The sequence below is a fragment of the Mauremys reevesii genome, linkage group 2 (genome assembly GCF_016161935.1).
Source record: "Mauremys reevesii isolate NIE-2019 linkage group 2, ASM1616193v1, whole genome shotgun sequence".
Taxonomy (NCBI): Eukaryota; Metazoa; Chordata; order Testudines; family Geoemydidae; genus Mauremys; species Mauremys reevesii.
Genome location: NC_052624.1, coordinates 264,389,225 through 264,413,452, shown reverse-complemented (window position 1 = coordinate 264,413,452; position 24,228 = coordinate 264,389,225). Strand labels below are relative to the sequence as shown.

The 24,228-nt window shown below is 44.1% G+C and overlaps 1 long non-coding RNA gene across 2 annotated transcripts; it reads right to left on the bottom strand.

Moving 5' to 3' along the window:
- Positions 1-1,469: 1,469 nt before the first annotated feature.
- LOC120399307 lies at positions 1,470-23,959 on the bottom strand. Of its 2 annotated transcripts, none has more exons than XR_005595078.1 (3): positions 23,869-23,959; positions 19,630-19,754; positions 1,470-1,701 (listed from the first exon to the last, which is right to left on the bottom strand). It is a non-coding gene; the product is annotated as an uncharacterized LOC120399307 (long non-coding RNA). The 2 variants fall into 2 exon arrangements; XR_005595079.1 differs by having other exon boundaries at positions 1,470-1,644.
- Between the last annotated feature and the right edge of the window lie 269 nt (positions 23,960-24,228).

Genomic DNA, 24,228 nt, shown 5'->3' with positions numbered 1-24,228 from the left:
AGGTTTAAAAAACTCCAGTCCTATAGATAAAGAACACAGCTTTGTGGGCCCATGCTTTCAGCTGTACCTACTTTACACTCAGAGCAACTGGGGAGAACAGGAGGCTCTCTGGGTAACATTTTTAAAAGCACCTAAGTGATGTAGGGGCCTAAGTTCCATTTTGAAAATGAAGCTTTTAGATTTTTAGGTCACAAAGATCTCTTAGGGAAGGTGCCATCTTTTTGTTCCGTGTTTGTACAGTACCTACACAAGGGGGACCTAGTCTATGATGAGGACTCCGATACGTTCCTACTGGCATTGTCAAAAGCGCCTAACAGGTTAGGCACCTAACTCCCACAGGATGCCTGTCTGCATCTTACCTGTGAAATTCTCTTCATTGAGTGGTAACACCTGATTTAGACCCCATCATTTTGTACATATAGCTGGGATTATATTTTCCAGTACTTGTTACTATACATTTATCAACATTGAATTTCTTCTGTCATTTTCCTGCCAATCCATGTAGTTATGTGAGATTCCTTTGTAACTCTTCCAGATAGTTTGGGAATATGTTGAACAGAACTGGTCCCAGTACAGATCCTTGAGAGACCCGATTATTTACCTCTCTCCATTGTGAAAACTGACCATTTATTCCTACCCTTCATTTCTTATCTTTTAACCAGTTACTGACTCATGAGAGGCCTTTCCCGCTTATCCCAGAAAACTAACGGTTAAGATTAAAATATTGGGAAATCAAAAGTAAATGAATATTCATTTTGGAGAAAAAAAGCATTTACTTTCCTTTGCATAAAGACTCTTAACCAAGTTTTCATGTAAAGACCCGTAGTTACCACCAGAAAGGAAGAATCAGATGAATGTAGAATTTTGGCTCAGTCATTAAAAAAAAAAAAGATTAATCTTGCTATTAGGACAAATATACATGAGAGAATAGAAGACAATAGGAAACTTCAGTCTCTGATGCTGCTTCACTGGTTTGCTATTGACAGGGTACAAGGGCAGTTCAAACACTCAGCCCCCTGGATCCTGGCATAAATCTCTTGCTGGGGGAACCATTTGGCTGTCAGAATCTAGTTTCTATCCAGCCATTGTCTTTCACACCAGGCCAAAGGTGCACATGCTATTTCAACTTGCCACACTGGTTACAGCAATGGTATAATGGTCTGAGACCGTTCCAAAGGTAGCTCTGTTTGAAAATCTATTAGAAGATAAAAGCGAGGACCGGGGAAAACAGAGCAAACAGAATCAAAGGAAATGCTGCTGTCAGAAAAGGGTGACAGGAGTGTTATGCTTTACAACTATGGAAATATTAGGAGACAAATACATATGTGTTTATTTCAATTTAAATAATAAAAATGGCAATTAGATAAGGCTTTTGGTGCACACCCTTAATGTTACAACATAGCAGCAGCAACATCAAAATTATCATCCAAAGAGGAACTCTGCCAGCCAGCAAACTATACCAAAGCTCCTTTCCAACCCTTCATCATTGCTGGAAACATCTTCAGCTCTCTCCAGAAACTCTAGCCATCAGATTCCTTTTGCAGCATGTCAGGAAGGTCACCAAATCCAGCCTATTTCAGAACAAGAGGGGGAGCAAGTTCCAGAATCGTGGAGCCCTCCCAGGTAGCAAATTTCAGAGAAGACCTGCAGAAGAAAGCTGCTTTTCCGTAAGACTTCTTTATGTAATGGCCTCTTTCGCCACTGGCAAATACAAACAAATGTCAAAAGGTGTAACAATAGCATCAATACATTAGGACAGGTTATAATATACCTACACACCTATTTTCCTAGCACACAAATCTGACTGTGCCTTTATAGATTCGCTTACATTTGCATTTAGTAGCTTCAGATCTATAAGTAGATATTAATTTCTGTAAAGAAGCTACAGTATCATAATTTACTACCTATCCAAATTTGAAAGACTAACCACCAACTATACTGGATTCTACTTTCCTCTGAGCAGACTATGTTGAATATTGTAGGAACTAATATGTCATATTTGTTCACAGTTCCTAGTTGTTTTTCTTCCTGGGGTAAAGACAGAAATTGAAAGTGGCTTGCTTATTATTATTCCAGTGAGCAGAGCCAACTGGAAGCCAGTTTGATGTCTATGTCACAGTTGTTTCTTATCCAGGGCACAAATGTTTACATTTTGCAAAACAGCTTTATGATGTCCAGACCAGGAAAATACTTTCCTTTTCCTTGCAAATATACAAATGGCAACCAGTGGGAACAGATAACGGTTTCAGGTGTGTTGCTAATAAGGGGAGGGGGAAATAAGCACAGAGGAAGATCAGTCTTCCCTGTGCAGCATGAATGACCAACTTATACCCAGTATCTTACTTCACATCACCATCCAGGTTGTCCTTGTGCCAAAATGACACTACAGGATAATGCCCATTACAAACACATTTAAAAATCAAACATTCTGAGTTGCATCATTCTCCAAAAAGGGAAAACCCTCACAGTTGACAGGTAATTCTGTCTTAAGTAATTGTATTCCCTGTATAACACTCCTTTGGTTAGGACTTGAGGATAATTCTATTAGAGATATTGGAGCATCTGCTGCAAATTCATTGCCTTGACACTTGTGATAAATGAAGGGGGGACAGCTTATTTTTATGGACACCCAGCCAGTCAATTAGCTAGAAAATCCCTCATGGTAGCTGTTCTCTATTTGCTTTACCTGTAAAGGGTTGAAAAGTCTGACTGCATGCATAGGTAAAAGGAAGTGAGTGGGCACCTGGCCAAAAGAGCCAATGGGAAGGCTAGAACTTTTAAAAATTGAAATAAGACTCCCCTTTTGTCTGTGTGTGGTTGTTCTCTGGAGAGAGGAGGCACAGAGCAGCAATTCTGTAAGAAGATTTAAGCCAGGTATGAAAAACCATCAGATCATACCTAGAAGCTACTTATTTGAAACCCCAGACATGTAAGTAGATCAGGAAATGTCTAGGAAAATGTGATTAGGTTTATCTCTTTATGGCTTGTGGACTCCTCTGTCCTAACCCCAAGTGCTTTTGTTTGCTGCTTGTAACCATTAAGCTGGACCTCAAGAAAACCATTCTTGATGCCTAATTATTATACTTGCTCTTTTTAAATCTAGCAATAGCCTAAGTTCCAGAAGTACCAGAAAAAGATTTTCTTTTTGTTTTTAATAAAATTTACCCTTTTTTAAGAACAGGATTGGGTTTGTGTGTCCTAAGAGGTTTGTGCATATGTCGTTTAATTAGCTGGTGGCAACGGCTGACTTCCTTTGTTTTCTTTCTCATCTCTTCCCCAGAGATGGGGGGCAAAAAGGCTTGAGGGTACCCACAGGGAGGAATTCCCAAGTGCACCTTCCTGGGTCAAAACGTTTTTTTGCACGTGGGTGGTGGCAGCATTTACCCATCCAAGGTCAGAGAGAAGCTGTAACCTTGGAAGTTTAATACCAGCCTGGAGTGGCCAGTATTAATTTTTAGAATCCTTGTGGGCCCCCACCTTCTGCACTCAAAGTGCCAGAGTGGGGAATCAGCCTTGAGAGCACTATTCTCCACCCCTCCCCTGTCCTATGTCTGCATGGCTTCTTTCAGAGAAGGACTAAGAAGGGAATATGTTGCAGAGAGCAACAATCCCTAGGACGGGTTCTCTTCTCTTCATTCAGTTCTATTTATGTTTTTATACCATCCTCTTCACTGTAGTATCTGGGTGCCTTATATATTCTGCTATATGTTTATATTACCAAAGGAAGGTTGAAAGAAGTGCATTTGGAGTGGTGAGGTCTATGATGGTCCTTTTGACCCTGGGGGAATTAGTTCCACAGTCACGGACCAGTTCCCAAGAAAGCTTTGTCTCCTGCATAAATGAGCTTTCCCCGTATGATGGAGAGTTCCATTGTGCCTGAGGAACTATGTTGTTGACCACAATCTTCATCTTGGAGCTTTAAACCATCTTCTAGATACTCTGGGTGCAGGCCATTGAGTGCATTGAAGATAAGGACCAAGACTTTGAACTTTACTCAGTAGTCTGTGGAAAGCCAGCAGAGAGATATCAGAAGGCAGGTCTGAGATCCTCTCACTAGCCTGTGTTGCTGAAGAGATGCGCTGCAGCAGTCTGTACTAGTTAGAGTTTCTTAAGGGCTGATGGCTTCCCTAGTCAGCTGGACGTGATAGAAAATGTTATTTGTGGATGCTACTAGGTGAGAACTTAACATCAGCAAGGAATCCAGGAGCATTCCTAAACTAGAGACTGAATTGACCAATTGTGGGTCTGCACCATCAATCGAAGGAGACTGCATGGTGGCTTTCCTTCACCACCATCATAACCTCGGTCATGCTCAGGTTCAGCTCCAACCAGCTGTTCTTCATCCTTGAGCTAAGCTCAACCAAACACTGCACCATCTTGGGGGTAGTGGTATAGCTGTATATGAAATCAATGGGAGTTAGGCACGAAATAACTTTCAGAATCTGGGCCAAAATGTCTGGTCCAAAGCCCATTAAATTATAACTCATTAGCAAAACATGTTAGATGCCCCATTCTGTGTCTGATCCACAGAGGATAGTCACCTGCTACAGCTCCCAGCTAATGGGCTTGACTTTAGCTCAAGTGGTTGAGGTCTGTGCTTTGGAGCGAAAGTCCTGGACTCAATCCTTTCTGATAGCCCCAGCCATAGGATCATTAGAGAGTCAAATGTCAGATTCCCATTTACTTCAGTGGGTTTTGGAGTAACTCCAGAGGCATCTTGGTGGGTTTGCTGACATGTTTTATTTTATTAAACCTGTCTTGAAGATGCCAGTCACCAAGCAGCTCAGCATTGTACAATAACACCAAACTAAAAAAATCAGTCAAAGAAGCAGCCAGGCCAAATGCATAGCTGGCCAGAACGAAACAAGTCTGACAGAGAGAACTCAGTCATCTTGAAAGCAAGCCTGCCCACCAACAAAGGACGTCAATTCCCAACTGATCGAGACAGAAGAGGTTAGAATTCAGGGCAACAGCCAATAAAGTTTCAAGAAACCAGGGAGAGTTCATCAGCAGCTCAAGGTTAATTGGGAACACTGAGGTCTTGTAATACGTATTTCTCTCATGAGTGTCTAGAATGCCTTTATGGGTTTAACAACAATGGTGGAAGTTAAGGATTAAATGTCTGCCTTCATTTTCCATCCTTTTGTCAATTTTTGCAACAAATAATATACATTCACTATATTTTTCCATGAAAAAATATGCATAATTGACTACAACACTTTTCTTTATATTCATAGGTCAGATTCTTGGCCTCAGCTTTGTCTGAAGCAAGTGGAAAGTTGCCTTAAGAACACAGGAATGGCCAGACTGGGTCAGAAACAATTGTTCACCAAGCCCAGTCTTCTGTCTTCCAATAGCAGCCAGTGCTATATGATTCAGAAGGAACGACTAGAACAGGACAATTATTGAGTGATCCATCCCATCATCCAATCCCAGCATCCAGCAGTCATAGGTTTAGGATTGCCCAGAGGATGGGGTTGGCTAATAACCATTGATGGACCTGTCCTCCATGAACTTATCTAATTCTTTTTGAACCCAGTTATACTTTTGGCCTTCACAACATGCACTGGCAACAAGTTCTAGAGCTTGACTGTGCATTATGTGAAGAAGCACTTCCTTCTGTTAGTTTTAAACCTGTTGCCTATTAATTTAATTAGGTGACCCCATATTCTTGTGTTATATGAAGGGGCAAATCCTCTATTCATTTTCTCCACACCATTCATGATTTTATAGACCTCTACCATATCGTCCCTTAGTTGTCTCTTTTCTAAGATAAACAGTCCCAGTCTTCTTAATCTGTCTTCAAATGCCTATAATTTTTGTTGCCCTTCTCTGTACCTTTTCCAAATCTAATATATCTTTTTTGAGATGGGGCAAGGAGAACCGCATACAGAATTCAAGTTGTGGATGTACCATGGATTTATACAATGGCATTGTGATAAGTACTGTGCAAACCTTTCCCCAGCCCTTTGGATTTTAAGATATTGGGGGCAGGGGATTGTGACAGGAGCTGGAAATATGTTTCTATACTAATAACAGTCAAAACATTGTTTTCAAGTGTGAACCTGCTTAATATAACAAACCCTATTGCAGAGTAGCATAGATACCTCTCTTCTGCTTGCTTTTGCTACAGGCTCATGGATGTAATGTATTTCTCTTTTTGGAATATAAATAGGCCCTGCCATAATACTAAAGTGTGAATTGACCACAGCACAAGGACATAGGTGTTGAGAGCATCTCTGAAGAAAGCTTTATTTAGCTTAAATAAAACAAAATTTAAACAAAGCCAAAAAACCCTCAAGTGTTCCCTTGTCTGTTAGCTTAATCAAATCGTTGATGCCGTATTTTCACTTAATGTCTGACATTGTTCACTCAGCAAAATGAGGCAAGCTTTGAACAGGTCATTTCCAACTCCAGTGCTTTGCCAAACTGCTACATGTGTATGCCTCAGCAGGAGTTAAATAAATGTGATTGTGAGGGGTAAGATGACAGTTGTGAGATCACAGCGCCTTCATCCTACAATACACTTTATACATGTGTTATATATTTGGGTCTTCCCTCCCCCCGTTCCTTGCAACTTTAAAGCTATTTGAACAGGTGAGAACTTATTTCCCTTAAGCTTCCTTTTAGAGCTTCTGGATCTTACATCTTCCAGCAGCAGTTTCTACTGATAATGTTCATTGGATTGGAATATCAGTATATTATAAGATACAGCATCCACCCCATGAAGACATGTTCTGTAGCAGTATCATAGGAATGTAGGCACCTTGTCACTGGCTTTTCCTCACCGACTGTAGGCATCAGGGGAAATAGAGCTTTCTACTTTTATTGCACAGGCTTGTACAGTTGTGGCCATCTGAATGCTGTGGTCCCAAAGATGTTTCATTGACAATGCCAGGAGAATGACCTTGAATTTTCTTCTGATACCCCATTTGGAGCTACCAACATCCACTTGCCAGCTTGATCCAGCAGTAATTATCCTGAATCTTTATGCAGCATTCCAGCACCTGAACTTAGCAGGAGTCACATGCATTCCTATGCAACATACAGAAGTCCGCCACACTGTTTCATGGATCAGAATGAAACTTGTAAGTTCCACGAATGGGCATATTCTAATGGTATTTCTGATTTTGATCCAGACAGAACCAGGAAGTGCCAAACAGTCTGCTCTTTGGAGACCTACTGCCAGATCTCTACACCAGTGAGGTTCTCATCTGCATCTGAACTTCTGCATGCTTAGCCAATTTCCCTTTGTAGATTTTGTGATTAGCCTATCACTGCACTACACTTTACAAGCTCAGAACATATCATGGTATTGTGAAACAGAGGCCCATTGGTGGCAGCTGGCAAAGGATTCACTGTTCTGTAACAGCAACTCCTAACAGGGTTGACATACTATACTTAGCACATCACTTTCATGGTATTTATCCATGTGATGTCACAAGATCTGAAATGAAAGCCAGGATCATGCTGATCATTAATATAATTGTGAAAGGTATGCACAGATACCATATACAAAGTTAGATATGTATAATGAACATATGTTCCTAAAGTCTGAATCAAGGCAGGATTGACAAACAGGTTTCTGCCAGATGAAGGATGTCTATTCACTTGTCTATTTCTGTTCACATGTAGATTAAGCCTTGTAAGCAGGGCTTAAATTCAGCCAGAGCCATCCAGAGCTGCCTGGCTCTGCTGCAGGAGCCCTGGTGCACCCCAGGTGACTGAAGCCCCAAGTCCCAGCACTTCCTGTGGGGCTGAAGCCCTGAGCCCTGGTGCACCCCATGGGGCTAAAGCCTCGAGCCTCAGTGCCCCCCCCCGGGGTTTGTCCTGTCTCTGGGGGCAGACAATGAACTTGGGTGGGACATAAGCAAGGAAACACCCCTTTTATGCTGCATCTGTGGAAATACATTAATGAAAACGGGATCCCAGTCAACCTTGGTTGGAAACACTGCAAAAGCCATTTGGGCTGAGATAAACTTCCTTAGACAGAAGGTTAGCATGGTAAATTTAATCTCTAGAAAGCGTGTTATGATTTTGTTCTATATGTAACCATTTCTGTTTCCATTATCCTTACTCCTATTGCTTGAATCTTAATCTTTGATGATAAACTTGATTGTTTTCACTATAAATATAACAGTGCTGGGGTGTTATACATACAGCTGATCCAAAGTTGAATCATTCAAGTTGGTATGTGTACTGTTCCCTTTGAAGACAGCTGATCTGAGCATTCTGTGAGTGTTCAGTAGATAAGGGGCTAAATACTACAGGGGAAGTGCATCAGAGGGGCTGGAGAATTGGGGTGCACCTATTGTTAACCTGCAATGGGCTGGCATAACCCAGAGGAGAGTGCTTGGGTGGCTAACAGACTGGAGGTGTCAGAGAGCTGACCAGCAGTTATGCAGAGGCAATTTACCCTTTCCCTGGAGGCAGGGTGGGTAACATGGTGTCTCCCAGTCCTGGGCACCCCAAGAACTGTCACAAGTACTACATTACTTACTGCAATATGTAGTTCTACAGAAGGTGAAGCCAGGCAGATCCTGTAAAGCTCCATATGTCTATCTCAGGGAGGTTTACATCACCAGTCACCATAGTATCTGAGCACCTTCCACATAAAATAATAGCAATAGCAAAGTCCCCGGTGGACTTCATGTAGTCAGCAAAATGTTATGGATTGCTACTGTATTATAAAAGCTTCCATCTGTATTGTTTGACTTGATACTTACTTTGGATCATCCATTAATAGAATCTGTTTAAGAATTTCAAGATGTGTGGTGTGATTTATCTTCTGCAAAAGATGGGCTGGGGGAGTTTAGTAGCCTGCAGCAATATATTGTGCTCCCATATGGGAGAACAGAGTTTGGAAAGAGATAAGAGAAAGCTGATCTCAGAAGGGGGAAGATTAGTAGGTAAGTTATCATGACCACCACCGCACCACCACCCCCCGCCACAAGGAAGGTTATATTTGTATCTACATTGTGGACATAACTCACTGAATATGCATAAAATTAGGGCCAGTCATGTGGAAACACAGGAAGAGGTGACCGGAGATAAATCCCTGGAGTGAAATTCAATCACTCTGGAATTGTGTAGCTTCATTGTAAGCCCCAGTCCCAGCCACCATTGATCCCAGCAGGAAGGAGAGAATGAGTATTTTAGGGCACGCGGGAAAAGAAATCAAATCCAGATAGAATAAAATCAGTTATTTCAATTTGGATCTGAATCATCTTTGATGTTGTGGTTGTGATTATTAAATGGAGATGACTAGAAATATATTTCATTCCAAACTGACTTAGTTATATGGAGTCTAATTTCTTTTAGCATGTCAAATAAATTAGCTAATGTTTGTACAATGCTTTGAAAATGGGAAGTGCTATATACACACACACACACACACACCCAGTAGCGCAGTTAGTGTCTCTAAGGGAAGATACAAGGAAATGTTTTAGCTAGCATAAGACAAATACAAAAGCAGACATTTCAGCCTTAGATTTGGGCACATATTTCAGAAAAAAATTCTGAATAGAATAATAAAAAAAGTGCATGGAAAAAAGGAGAGGAACTTGATCAATATGCTGGAAAAAATAGACTTCTAAAGAATTTGAATATTTAAACTGGATTTTGAAATACATAAACAAGAGAAACAAGAAGTTCATTGTACTAATTGTGTGACTATGTCATTCAAAGGGATCAGAAAGAAATATCTATGTGTCCCTTGCCAATGTCCCTGTCACAGGGTAATTGGCCCCTTTAAGGAGAAAGATGGAGCTAGCCCCATCTGTGTCATAATGAATTGCAACCCTGCCTGAGGGGGTGGAACTAACAGGGTCAGGTATTAACACAGTAAAGACCTGGGCCTCATAAAAAAGGCTTGCAAGAACTCTTCTGGGAGGAAACTGTGATAGGAACCACATAGAGCATCTTAAGCTTCCGTGGGAAGCCCTGAGGTAGGCCCTGCAAGAAACAGAGAGGTCCCTGGGAGAAGCTGCCCGAGTCCCCAGGGAGGAAAGGCAGTGAGAAATCTGTTAGCAGGAAGAGTCTCCAGGGAGAAGGCCCTGAGAGGCAGTGCTCAGTTACAAGGAGCAAGGAAGAACTCTGCAGGCCCAAGGGAGTAGGGCAGGAATCGACAACCTTTGGCCCGCGGCCCGCCAGGGTAAGGGTGCTTACCCTGGTGGGCCAGGCCAGTTTGTTTACCTGCCAAGTCCTCAGGTTCGGCCGATTGTGGCTCCCACTGGCCACAGTTCGCTGCTCCAGGCCTATGGGGGCTACAGGAAGTGGTGCGGGCCGAGGGATGTTCTGGCCCCCATTGGCCTGGAGCAGTGAACCGCGGCCAGTAGGAGCCACGATCAGCCGAACCTGCGGACGCGGCAGATAAACAAACTGGCCCAGCCCGCCAGGGTGCTTACCCTGGCAGGCCGCGGGCCAAAGGTTGCCAATACCTGGAGTAGGGGCTAAGTGCAAGGAACTTCTGGAAGACTGAAACTATGTTCCTTTGCAGGGCTCTAATCACCCCAGAACATTTAAAATACAGAGCTATGAAATATAAAATGCTTCAGTATGATCTTTTGATCCATTATGTCTCCATTTACGGAATCTCCAATTAGAAGACTCCCTCATAAAAACCAAAAGGCCTTCTACCAACATGTACCATAAGACTCCATTACAGTCCTTCAGTCTCCAGCCTCTTCACCTCACCACACATATGGTGATATAAACAAGTGTTAAATAATAAATGCAAAAAATACCAAACAGAATTTTAAAAAGAAATTACAAAATCTACTGTGCAGATCCTCAGTAGAGCTATGACAGTTTACACCAGCTCAGGTTCATCTGCCTTTATGATATCAATATATTAGGTAATTTAAACATCACAAATGGAGAATAAATTCAACCTGCTCCTAGGCTTGGACATTTCTGGGGAGCAGTAGTCACTAGCATAGTAGATGTATCTGAAGAAGTGGGTTTTTTACCCATGAAAGCTTATGCTCAAATAAATCTGTTAGTCCAGGTGCCACCAGACTCCTCGTTGTTATTGTGAATAGGGATGCTTTTCTGAATCAGCAGCTTGGTGATTATTTTCTGTATAGTCAAAATAAAATGATAGTTTTTGTATATTTTAATCCATGTACTGATTATAAAGTGTAAAACAAGAAGTAAAATAAATCAATAATAATGCAAACAATGCATGGTGACATCCACCAAAATTGCAGACCTGTTTAGTCATCTCTGAGTGCTATATCTTTAAAGGAAAGAATTTGGCCCCAGAAAATCTGAGTTCTAGAGTCCAGGGCCACAAGACACCATCAGATCATCTAGTCTGATATCTTGTACATCACATGCCGCCACCACCACCACCCAGCACCCATGCACTAAACTCAACAACCAAAGTTAGATCAAAGTATTGCAGCCCACAGGAGGCTAGGCTATTATGTGCCATGGGCAGAAAATAGGAGGGACCAAGGTGCATCAGTGCCCAAGGTCCCTGCAATGTCAGGGAAATGATTAAGTGAAATATACCTGTGATGGGACACGCTTGCCCCGCACTGGTCCTGCAAGGGTCTACTCTTTGGGTCAAGGAAGCCACGTCCCTTCGGCCCTGCAGGGCATGCTCCAGCTGGAGACTAGGTATAAAAGGGAGCAGCTCAGCTTATTCAGGGCTGACTGTCAAGGAGGGAGGATGCACACTGGCAGTTCCAGTCTGGGAGTCACTGAGGCCCCAGGCAATGGAAGCTAGAGATGCCGAGACCCAGGAGGACACTCAGGGAGTCATGGAGCTGCTGAGAGCCGCACAGACCGAGAAGCCCAGAGACCCTGGAGACGCCATGGCCACTACACCAAGGACGAGGTAGGAAGTAGCTCAGGGGGACTAGTCATTGTACTGGGTGGTGTCAGCATGTTTCAGACAGATTCCCTGCTCACCTAGTGGCGAGCATACTTGCCACTGTCAGGGCCCTGGGCTTGGACCTGGTGAAGCAAGGAGGGTCCGGGTCCCCCTAGGTGGCAGCCCACTCCCTCTGACTAGCCACTGAGACACACAGACCTGCTGAACGGGGCAGCCATACTGACTCTGGCCACTAGGCCCCACAGACCTGCTGAATGGGGCAGCCATACTGTCTCCAGCCATTAGGCCCCACAGCCTGAGGGAGCAGGCAGTTGTACTGACTCTGGCCATTGGGCCATGCAGCCCTGAGAGAGGGCAGCCATATTGACTTTTACCCCTAGGCCATATTATCCCGAGACAAGGGGCGATCATGTTGACTCAGGCGCGGGGAAATAATTACCCTCACCCCATCCCAAACGGGGAGAGGGTACCCAGTAAATGATCCACCAGACATGGAATTAAATACTGCAGTGATGGATGCTATACAACACCCTGAAATACACAGAAGCAAATAGTTTGCAGGTATTTGAAAGCTGTACATATGTATATTCAAGGTAGTTTCTATTTGGCATGTTTTCAGTATCTTCTGCTGTATCTTCTGCATAGGGCCCTGGGGCACAGGTATTACTCTATAAGCTGTTGATTATGTTACATCAACTAGGACCCATAAAGAAAGATACTTGTGCATGTGCATGATTTTAAGCAGACAAGCACTCCCACAGATGTCAACCATACTTTATCAAACCAATTCTCCATGACCTAAATCAAGGGTCAGGCACAAACCTTTGCTAACAATTCCTCTTTCTATCTGGAATCGCTGTGGAGAAGCAAGTATGGTATTAGAGCTTCCTGCTCCCACAGATCAAGCATGTGAGTGCATAAGCATAATCTTAAAATAAAAATTCAGAAGGTCTTTTTGCCTAAAATACATGTACAGTGCTGCTTGCAGCTGGAGAAGACTGATAAAGGGATGTGAAAACACTCAGACAGAAAGACCAAGTAGTAGATAAGTGAAAAGGGATATTAACAGAGCTATTACTGCCCTAGTGAAGTGATTTAGATGGAATGAGTGTAATGGAACAGCTGTTCTATTTTTCTTTTCCTGTTTTGAACACAATGCACTTGAGTGAGACCACTGCAGAATTGTCCTTCCCCCGCCCCCTTCTCTCTTTCTGCGTGCAAGTGAAAACAGAAACTTGAATAACACTCTGAGCCAGCTTTGGCCGCTTGTGGGTACTGATCCTCACACTAACACACCTTTACAGTGCTCTGGCAGCGTAAAGGGGCTTTAAACGTGATGTACCCCTTACCTACTATCAATATCCTTTACATTGCCAGAGTTGAGCAAAGGGACCTTGGTGTAAATCAGAATCAGGCCCTTGAAGTGCCCAGCACTTGCCTCATTAGAGTTTCTAATCAATTGAACTACACTGAAAATAAGAACCTCATAGACTCAGACTTTAAGGTCAGAAGGGACCATTATGATCACCTAGTCTGACCTCCTGCACAATGCAGGCCACAGAATCTCTCCCATCCACTTCTATAACAAACCCCTAACCTATGTCTGAGTTATTGAAGTCCCCAAATTGCAGTTTGAAGACCTCAAGCTGCAGAGAATCCTCCAGCAAGTGACCCGTGCCCCATGCTGCCGAGGAAGGCGAAAAACCTCCAGGGCCTCTGCCAATCTGCCCCGGAGGAAAATTCCTTCCCGACCCCAAATATGGCGAACAGCTAAACCCTGAGCATGTGGGCAAGACTCACCAGCCAGCACCCAGGAAAGAATTCTCTGCAGTAACTCAGATCCCATCCCATCTAACATCCCATCACAGACCACTGGGCATACTTACCTGCTGATAATCAAAGATCAATTGCCAAAATTAATTGCCAAAATTAGGCTATCCCATCATACCATCCCTTCCATAAACTTATCAAGCTTAGTCTTAAAGCCAGATATGTCTTTTACCCCCACTACTCCCCTTGGAAGGCTGTTCCAGAACTTCACTTCTCTAATGGTTAGAAACCTTCGTCTAATTTCAAGTCTAAACTTCCTAGAACCATATCATCGCATCTGCTCCTGGGGATGTACTGGAAGAAATGCTGCTCAAATGGCCAAAAGTCTGCTGGAGGGAAGGGAACCGAACCGAAGTAGCATCATTCCTCTCCCTGAACTGGCAAACTCTTTGTCAAAGGAGTAGAAGATAAACTACAAATAAACATATAAATTTATGTCTGCTGAGTCAACACTATCTTTCACAGTGTATCGAAGGCATTTCCATTCAGGGCGGGTCCCTTATTCACCCTTAGGATTGCCTCCTGTGTCCATGCATTGCCAGAACCCACTAACCTTCTAAGCAACATGAACAACTCCTCTGTCCTCTTCTTACCCCTCTCCTCTGCAGCGTACCTGGGCATGCTCTGTGCTGCTACTCTCTGTTCAGTGATGGCCTGGGCAGGCTCTGTGAGAAATTCTGTGAGTAAACTCAGAGGCCTCATAAGGATTTTCATAGAGAATGAATGATAGTGTAAAACAGCTGTGAAATTAATGGGAATAGAACTAGTTTCTAATCCAGATTCTGACAAATAAAGAAAATAGTCCAGTAGTTTTTGTTGGATGCATTTAAAGAGATCCACAAGGATCTGCTTTCATCCTACCATGCGTTTCCTGCATGAGTGTCTAAACTGGTTCTTAAAGGATACATTTAAAAAAAATCATTGACAATCCTTAAATTCCAAAACAGTTGTTCTTTAGATGCCATTTGCTTTTTTAAAAAAAAATCTGATGTGTTTTAGAGAGCACATTCCATTGTATTTATAACCCAGTCACTCTTGAAGTAGCAAGGATATTTTTCATGTCATGTAAGTTAATTCATATAAGCTATATAAGTCAGAACTGCAAAGACATACTGAGTGGTCTGGCAATCTTACCAAACTCTTGTAGCATGTAGGTTCAAAGATAAAAGGTAAGAAGGTCCACATTTTTGAACAGGAACAATGAGAGACACTACCCTAGCTGAGGCTATTGGAGCTCAAAATACACTCTGTTCATGAGGCCTCCATTCAGTACATGCTCAAATCCATCCCTCAGACTAGCATTTAAGCAATGAGGATGCTTTCCTGAATCAATGCCTTATTTTGGCAATTGCTTCATCTCAACTGTATGTTGAAAACTAGAAGCAGACATTGGGCAAACTTAAATTTGAAAAAGGATATATTATAGAACGTGCATTAATTTTCAAGCACATTTAAAGGGAGAATTAAAAAACAGGATCCAACATGCATGACCTCTGCCATCACTAGTGAGATCACCAGTATGGGATTTTCACCCAATATATGTGGCAATTCATAATCAAATATGCGATTTGACCAAAAAAAAAAATGAAGTTGCACTCAGACTGAAATTCACCTTGTGCAAAGGCCAGAACAAGGCGTATGCACCACCTAGCTCCACAAAATAGAGCATAAGTGGGAGTTAAGTTTTGCATAGGCCTTCTGCTGGCATCCTGCACAGGAATGAATTTTCATAGCTTTGTAGATTTTAAGGCCAAAAGGGACCATTAGATCATCTAGTCTGGCCTCCCGCCTAACACGGGCCATAGAATTTAAGGGATCAATTCAACTTCCAGCAAAAACAAAGTCTTTCTATTGGCATTAATGGCTTTTGGATCAGTCTCTGAGGCCATGCAACTCTCATGCTTTCCACCATCTCAGGTTAAATGTATCTGTGATAGGCATTTGCTGCTCCCTGCTGGAGCCCCATCACCTTGGGGAAATAAAGCACCAAGTTTAATCCTCCAGAAGTTGTCTAGAGAGGCCACCCAGGATCAGTGGTGGGTAGAATCAGTAAGGACTGGTCCTCCAGTGGCTAAAATGGTTAGAATTGGCAGTGGGGCGGGATAGTTCAGTGGTTTGAGCATGGGCCTGCTAAACCCAGGGTTATAAGCTCAATCCTTGAGAGGGCCACTTAGGGATCTGGGGCAAAAATCAGTACTTGGTCCTGCTAGTGAAGGTAGGAGGCTGGACTCAATGACCTTTCAAGGTCCCTTCCAGTTCTAGGAGATATGATAAAAAGATTGGCAGAAGGCAATCAGGGCCCAATAGGCAGGATAAAAAGGACTGGCTGCTTCTTCCCAGGGGCCAGTTCTGGGTGAAGCATGGATAGGGGAGGAAGGATCTGCAATATAGCTGAGGCCTGACCTGACCTGAGTAATTAACACATGGAGGAAGGCCTCATTTCTTGGAAGATAAAATTAGGAAAGGAAATGAACCATCAGGTTGAAAACAGAACATCTGTGCTAAATAAGGTAAGTAAATAGGTCAGTAGGCTAAGGACACAGAATGCGTGAGCCAACTAAGATAAGAGGGAGAACACCCAGGGAACTATTCACTATGAACTAGATAACAAGGGACAAAATAAGTCAGGAATGTATAGTTGAGGTAAAGAGGAAGTCAAACCAGGGACAGTGTGTGGACAGTGCATGCTGCACAGGGATTAGTTCCTGTGAAGTAACCAAGCCAATCCAAAAACGTGTGATGCAATGTATAGTAAATGCAATGAGAGGTGTAATGTATATAAAGGGAGAGGGTTTTTGCGTAACTTTGGAGCTGTGATGTACCCTGCATCCAGCCCACCTGCATTTGAGCCAGATCAACTCAGCATAGCATTGTTGTGTGCCAAATAATGATACCTGAGTGGCAAAGTCTGGAGTCGAACTGAGTTCTTGGGAAGCCAAGTGGAACAAGTTCTTGGAGGGAATCCCAAAATCCCCACCCCGTATTAACCCAAAAATCTGAACTGGTCAGGGCCTACCTCTGACTGCATCTTTTCGTTTGTGTCAGCGAAAGACTGTTTTGTTGACTTTGTGGAATATGAGGCCCAGCTGGACCATCCTGAATTGAATATTAATTTGATTGCTATAAGAGTAGGCAAGCTCACGTCATGAGGCACTCCACAGGCTAAGACAAGTCGGTGGCAATGTCACTTGAGTGGTAGCCAAAGAAAAAGTATAGTACAAAGCTTATTCCAAATGAGGTGATTACAGTAACAATGATCTCAAAAAAACCGAGATATTTACATTCAAAACAGATGGAGTCATAATACAGGTACAATGAAAAATCCAATACAACTCTGTGCTGATGTCTATTAATTCTATCACCTCCATTTTGAGGTCAACGGATCCCAATAAATGCAAATTGTTGATATGATTATTCATTTCCTTTAAATATTTACAAGCAGGAAGGTGAGATGACCCTCCTGATTGCAGGCTTTTGTTCAGTCATTTGTTTTAAGTGGTTTCATAGTTTCTCCTTATATATGACAAACCTCATCTACATGTAATCACGTCAATTACATTATTAACAACACATGTAATTCTTCATGCATTCTTCCAGCTAATAGATAATGAAGAAAATAGACCTTTAATCATACTACAATTTCTACCTTATGGGCAAAGTAAAGTTTCAGGGTTGGAGATATTTTATAGCAGAACTTTTAACTAACTAATAAAATCTGAATACATTAGATCACTGAAGTTTCTATTTCACTTACAGGAGATATGTAATAAATTTGAGTATTCTAATTTACCTGTGCTGTTTTATAACATCAATATATACTGATTTTTATTATTTCTTTTAGGAGGATTAAATAAATAGATGTGTAAGCAGGGTCTGAATGAGCTCTCCCCTGACATCTAGTGATGAGCTGGGGGGAAAAAGCTTCTGGAGCAGACCGTGTTTGCTTATACATGTCTACTCTATCTAGGTGTGCAGCAAATGGAACTGCTTTGCCAAAACAATCAGTTTTGGCTGGTTTGGGTTTCAAATCACTCTAGTACACATCTAGACATAACCAGACACTGGCAATACTAGGAGAGATGAGCTGGAGTGGTGATGAGATGTGCGGTTAGGAAAGTAACTGAAATACTTCCCTGATGGATTGTATTTCCTAACAGACAACTTATCCTAAATTCTCAATTACTGAGGGACAATCTTCACTCATTGATATATTTACTTCCCACAACCAACTCTCTGTACAACTTTTCCAGAGTGATGTACCTGAATATTTGGAGGCTAATATCTAAAGTGTATCATTAAATTTATTAATCTTATTTGAGTTATTGCTGATTATGTACTAAATATATTGTATTACTTTTAAACCAACCTTTGTACTTGGGATAATTTAAGCACTATACCCAGATGTACAGACACTCTTTTCTTAACCTACATATTACATAATTTTAACATTAGCTTTAATACATTTTTTAAATTTGAATGCAGGGGTAATGAAATGTTGTTATCCTTATTGTACAAGTAAAGGGCAGCAGAACTGTGTTTAGCCTGCCTTGAGTAATGGGGTCACCCTAAATTGAACCTCACTTGCTAAGCAGGGGGATAGAGATGCCAAATCTCAGTGAAAAGGACAGTGGGTGGGGACAGGTGTTCCTATCTGGTGGTATTGCCTCTGCCTAAAGAATCCAAGACCATTTGACCTGTCCCTCTCCAGCATTTAGTAACAGCTGATTTGACTCATTTGAGAGGCCCTGTTTCTGGTTGGTGATTCCTAGAGCCATCCTCACCACTGTCTAGGAGCTAAGCCTTAGATCTTGTGCAGGGGACAGTGAAAGACAACACAGAGACTGCACGGAGAAACAGTGGCAGCTGTGAGCTAGTTGCAGAGGCGGCAGCAGAGGCATTGCTTGGCGCCCATCTTCCCTAGGAGTGGGAGGTGAACCCCCCCCGAGAATGCATCTCTGAACTCTGGATCTTTGCTAACCAAGGTTCTCCCCAACTGTAAGTGGAGTGCAGCAGAGGGAGAGAGAAGTGGTGTGTTAAGGGATATTTGTTTGTCAGACTTTCCCAACACAAGGTGGGAAACGGAGGCCAAGGCCACTAGCCTAACATACTATGGGGGTTTTGCTTATGGTCACTTGCTTTAGAATGTGATTGTGGTGTTTTCCTAAATTAATGTTGGGTCCCCTTTTCCCTTTTAATAAAATCTGTATTTTGTTATACACAGACTCAATGCTTGTGAGAGGGGAAGTATTGCCTGTTAGCCCTGGTCTACACTGGGGGCGGGGAAGGGGGAAATCGGTCTAAGTTATGCAACGTCAGCTATGTGAATAAAGTAGCTGAAGTCGATGTACTTAGACCTACTCACTGCGGTGTCTTCACTGCAGTGAGTCGACTGCTGATGCTCCCCCATCGACTTCGCTTGTGCCTCTCACCCGGTGGAGTACAGGAGTCGATGGGAGAGCGCTCAGGGGTCGATTTATCGTGTCTAGACTAGACACGATAAATCAACCCCCGCTGGATCAATCGCTGCCCGCCGATCCGACGGGTAGTATAGACATACCCTTAGAGGCTCCCAGGAGTGGTGTTTAGCTTTCCCAAGTGTGTCTCAGGCTGGTTCTATTTTCTGGCCCATTTTGCTCAGCCCTTGTTGCTGCCAATTCCACCTGGCAGAAGGGTTACATTTGGTGGGGACTCATCCAGGATCCCTGGGTCAGTACCCCTCACAAGCTCATCTTGAGTAAACCATTCATTTGGGGAAACAATTTTATGAGATTTTTGGCTGTACACATGTTAGAGGGTTGGTGCAAGGGAATGAATACGGACCCTAAGAACTGCCTGCTAGTAACAGGGACACCTGAGGCATTCGATGAGGACTCAACTGAATCCACTTTACGGGCAGCCACAGAATGGCTGAGCAAGTGCAGAATGCCTGGGTGTATTTTTATGAGGAAGGATGGTACCTTTACAGCACGGTGTGAGCTGCCAGAGGCGGCGACACCCCTCAGTTCCAAGTTAGGCAGCAGTGGTGGGCCACATGTGGAAGCTGGTAGGCTCTGGATGCCAGTCGAGTTGCTGTCAACTTCACCTGGCAGAAGGGTTACAGGTGTAATTCATTAATCCTTCAAGCTCCTTCGGTGGGAGGTGCTCAGGGCCGGCTCTAACTTTTTTGCCGCCCCAAGCAAAAAAAATAAGAGCGCCCCCCCCGCCATAACAACCGCCACCCCCAGCGCCACCCTGCTGAAACAAAAACAACCCCCCCCCTCGAGCACCGCCCTGCCGAAACAAAAACAAACAAACAAAACCCGAGCGCCGCCCCTTACAAGGTGCCGCCCCAAGCACGTGCTTGGTCAGTTGGTGCCTGGAGCCAGCCCTGGAGGTGCTGCAGAGATATGGTATAAACGCCATTATTGTAAGAGGGTTTTTTAGTCTGGACACTGATTTGATTTTGTTGATTGTACACATCATAGTATATGGGTGCCCAGAGATCTGGATGGGAGCATTTTAGATAAACCTAAAGCAATAAGGACCCAATTCTCCTCTAGGTCAGACTAGCTTGAGTAGGGAAGAGGAGATGTAGAGTTCAGCTTGCAGAGTTCCCTATTCATTGGTCTGTACACAGGGGTTGGGTTTTGCTTCACAGATATCCTGTGCCTCTGCCCGTCTGCCTGACCCCATTGGCATTGAGGAAAGGCTCAAACTAGCCTTAGTAACATCTGTTTATTATGGTTAGGGTGACCAGAGGTCCCGTTTATAAAGGGACAGTCCGTATTTAAGCCCTCCTGCAGGTGTCCCGACTTTTTCTTAGAAACCAGCAAATTGTCCCGTATTTTCTGTCTCCTCCACCTCAGTACTGGTGAGTGGGGGAGTCCAGTGGCTGACGATTGGGGTGGGTGTGCAAGGTTGGTGGCAGGGCAAAGATACAGCACATGGGGTGGGCCCCTCCTCCTGCTGGTCCATCAGCGCAGCCCCCGTTGAGTGCCAGTGCCAGCTCTCGGCCAGCAGGGCCCTGCCCCCTGTCCTGTTTCCCTCTGGCACTGGCTGCACACTGCCAGCTATGGTGGCTGGTGAGTGTGGGCAGGCGCCAGGCAGCAGCCAGTTACATGTTGCCTCTGGGGTGCACCCATCAGCCCTTACATGCTCCCCCTCTCACAGTCCTTTCCCTGCTTTGTGGCTTCACCCCACCCCCAGCCATGCTGTTCTTCCATATATTCCCCCCGCCCCAGCGAGGCACATCCTACTCCCAGCACTGCGGAGAGCCAGCCCCTGGTCGGAGTGCTCAGCTCACTAACAGCCTGGCTGGCAGGCTCCTTCCTTCCCTTGCTGCCTCTGGCTGGGTCAGTGCCCCCAGGAAAGCCCAAGAGCCTGCGGCCCAGGGTGCTGGCCAGGAGGAGCTGAGCCCTGCATGTGCCAAAGCCCCACACAGCGCTGGCATGCGGAAGCCTCTCCGCCCCTCAGCTAAGCTCTGGAGTGGCAGAGGAAAGTGATTTCCAGCCTGTTCACACCCCAAATCTTCAGGCTCCACAGCAGTCCCCCAGGCAGGGGCTTAGCACCCTCTTCACCCATGCCTCCTACCCTGGGTTCTGCCCCCATTGAGCATGGGGTGCTCCATCCCTTAGGCACCCTACTCTGCTGAGCTACCTCTCTGGACTGGTTCGCTGAAGCCCCTGCAGTCACGTTCCCTGAGCCCTGGTGCACAATGCATCCTTAGGATTAACTCCTTCCTGCCCATGCTATAGCCAGTGGACAGGAGGTGGCTGGGTTATGTTGGCAGCCAGCAGCAGACAGGAAGAGTTAGCTGCCTTTTGACACTGTGAGGGGAAGGAAGGGACAAGCTGCTTTCAGCCACACTGGGGGGAGGGGGAAAGAGAAGAGCTCTGCAAAGACACGGGCCAGGTCATTCCTTTCCCCCTTCTCCTCCTCTTCCCCCCCCCCGCAGCTAGAAGCAGTTCCTGTCCCTTCCCTCTCAAACAGCGCCAAAAGGCTGCTGCTGGCCACGTTCTGGTGTGAACCCTGGCAGAAATATGGGGAGCGAGGGCATGTGACCCTGCGTGCCCTCTGCCCATGTGTTGCCTTGGGAAGACGCAGTGCCAGGTACCAGGGCGGTGAGTCCGTTCCAGGGCCCAGCCCAGGCATGGCGGGCGGAGAGCACCAGGCAAGGAGGGTTGGGTTGGTCAGTCACACCTCTGTGTGAGAAAGGTGTATGGGAGTGTGTGTGTATGTCACTTCTTCCCATATGTGTGGCGGGGGGGGGGGGGTAGAGTTGTGTGTGTAACCCCTCTCCATATAAACCCTAAAGCATTGGTCTATATCAATAGCTAGGTCGACATAGCTAATTCAGTCAGGAGCACAAAAAATCCACACCCCTGACTGACATAGTTACACCAACCTGCATACATGTAGATGCAGCTATGTCCAGGGAAGAATGCTTCAGTCAATGTAGCTACCATTGTTCTGAGAGGTGGTGTTGCTGCCCCCAACAGAAAAAGCCGGTATAAACTGCATCTATACAACGGGGTTATGCTGGCATAGATATGGCAATGTTGTGTAGACCTACCCTAAGACAGCAGTTTGGTTGGGTTTTTTTTTTTTTAAAAGAGCAGGGAGCATTACTCAAGCCTGGGTTCTTTGTGTCCACCCAATCCAGATGCGGGCTCTATACTCAGTCATTTCAGATGAAGCCTTAGAACTCAAAGTCCTGCCTGTTCTACATGGACAGTAAAGGTCTCATAGCCCTTCTTGCAAGCCCAGAAATTAACCCTGGCGTCCTTGGCTAGAATTTCCCCTCTCTGCACTATTTTGCAGCATGCTGTGTGTGGCTCCAGAGAAGCTGCTTTCCAGCAGGGCTTGTAAAGCACTTTGGGATCTTGTGAGAAGATATAGCCTCGTGAGGTGTAAGACACTGCCACCAGGCACTGGCTAAGATGAGCAAAGTGGGTCATATGTTTCACCCACCTCTTTATTCTCAGCCACCTGTTTTCCTCCCTAGTTTTTCCTCCCCCATTCTTGGTGCATCCCTGCAGCAGCTAGGAGCCTTTGGAAACCAAAAGCTTAAATCTGGGATTTAATGTTCCCAGCCCTGCTTGTTAAGGGACAAAGATGATACATGGTTCTTCAGAAATCTGGCCTCCTTTGTGGTCATGGTTTGTGCTAGCTACTGAGGAGAGGCCAGCACCAGTCCCTGAGAAAACCAAGCTTCTCTCAGGTATATCTACATTGTTGCTGAAGGTGTAATTTCTAGCTCAGGTAGATGTAAATGCAATAGCTTCAATTAAGCTAGTGCCCTGAAAAAACAGTGTAGCCACAGCAGCCTGGCCTAACTGCCCCAGTACTTACCCAAAGTTTCAGGTGGGATTGTACTCAGGGCAGCTAGCCCACCCCGCTGCCTATGCCAGTCTAAATATTACATTGAAGCTTTTGATATAATTACACTTTACACCTGAGGGCAGGAGAGACATTCACTTGAGAGAAGGATTCACAGTATGCCACAGGAAATGGCTTATCCCTAAAATGCCTCTTAAAATAAAGCATTGGCCTTTTTTTTCCATGTGTTTTTTCCTTATTTCCATCCAACTAAGATGGTCACCCTGATTATGCTGGCACCAGTTATGGCTCCACAGTTGCTGAATATTACAGCAACTAGCACTAGGCGATAGTGTTATAAAGATAATAAATACTAAATTTGGCACTTAAAGCAGGGAATGTATGAAAAACAAAGTATATCCTCTCCAAACTAACTGATAACTAATGTCGTGCTACATACTATTTCAGTTTCCATAGGTAGCCATTATATCTTATCTTCCTCAGCATAGCCTGTCCATTACAACAAGAAAAAAAGCCTGTTTATCACAATACCTTTACAATATGCAAGAGTAACCACTTTTACACCAGTCAGGTTAAGATCACAAGAAGACACAGTCCAAGAAAACAAATGGGAAGAATTGGGGGTGCAGTTCTTAGAGAGATCCAGTAAAAACAAACAAACATCTAACGCACCATTCCACAAATAGAGAAAAAAAAACATCTCCAAACCTTATCCCCACCACCCCATAGCACAAACAATTAAATCTGATTGCTTAAAATAGCTTTAGTATAAGTAATCAACAAAGAACAAGCCGCAGGATATCTATGACCATTAAAACACACTGATCTAGTACAACACAGAAAAATAACTAAGAAAAAAAAGAATAAAAACATCTTACTTTACTCAGTGTTACTTCATAGCAGGTGATTAAAATAGCATCATAACCGCTAACATTTCCACATAGTGTCTTCCTCAGAGCTCACAAACTGTACTGAGGGAATGCACCACTGTCACATCACATTATATAACAATGCTACAACGCATCAGGACAGGCAATTGACCAGCAATGCAGTAATTAGTTACAGCTGATCACAAGAACTAGTCATCACTTTGAAGACAGGGTGATCACATACTACTGAAGCAATTGCATCACCAACAAAAAGGGAAATTATATGCGCGGGACCTTGGGCCTGACTCTCCACTATCTTTTGATGGCTTTATGCCAGTGTAACTCTGTAGGTGTCAATGGCATTACACT